The sequence below is a fragment of the Tarenaya hassleriana genome, unplaced genomic scaffold, assembly GCF_000463585.1.
Source record: "Tarenaya hassleriana unplaced genomic scaffold, ASM46358v1 Cleome18, whole genome shotgun sequence".
Classification (NCBI taxonomy): Eukaryota; Viridiplantae; Streptophyta; class Magnoliopsida; order Brassicales; family Cleomaceae; genus Tarenaya; species Tarenaya hassleriana.
Genome location: NW_010965216.1, coordinates 31,103 through 32,182, shown reverse-complemented (window position 1 = coordinate 32,182; position 1,080 = coordinate 31,103).

Below are 1,080 nucleotides of genomic sequence, written 5' to 3'. Positions count from 1 at the left end.
CAGGTACGCAGCGGTCTCTAAAGCATAGCCCCAAAAAGACTTCGGAAGATCTGTCTGACTCATCATCGACCGAACCATGTTTAACAGTGTTCGGTTCCTCCGTTCAGACACGCCGTTCCATTGTGGTGTTCCAGGAGGAGTTAATTGTGATACAATACCACAATCAACCAGATAGTCAGTGAACTATTGGCTCATATACTCGCCACCACGATCGGATCAAAGTGTCTTGATCGTTTCTGAAAGCCTTGAACATTTCAAGTGTTTCAGACTTATGTCTCATCAAATAGACATAACCGTATCTATTGAAATCATTAGTGAACGTAACGAAATACAGATTGTTGGTTGTAATGCTCTAGGATGATCCGTGATATGACATTTCTTTTGACTTTGTATTGATTCATTGATTTATGAATGCATTACATTCCCGTTATATGATTGGCATGTTTGTTATATTTCGGCATCCTTGAATCATTAGCCAATGATTCTAAACTCCCTAGTCAGTCAACATTGTGGGAACAATGTTGAATTAAGACTAGCATGAGGTGTGATCGATGCATTGGATGCATATCACAATCATGGGTACTCGTTGTGAACGAGTGACTGGATGACCCGCATGAGATTGTCACATGGACAGAGTCATGACTTGAATCTCATACAGCGGTTCGTTTATGGATCCTCATACCTGAGATGTCTAGAGTATCTGATATGAGGAGTGGCGTGTCTTGACTGCGTCAAACGTCGTCTTTAACCGGATGATTATAACGGCGTTGATCAGATACGTTCACGAATCAGATGGAGATAGTAGACATGCAATATGGGACTTGTCACCTCTTTAACAACGATATCATAAGTTGAACAAGGGCATGGTTTGAGCCACCCTTCAAGTTCAACTGCTTTCTCGTCTTGGCAAATCGACTAGTAAAATAGATGCAACTTCATCTATAGCGTGGCCACGCGTTTTCATAGTCCGACTTCCACGAGAGGGCCCAGCGATATCTCTCCTGTTAAGGAGGTGACAAGTCCCATATTGCATGTCTACTATCTCCATATGATTCGTGAACGTATCTAATCAACGCCGTT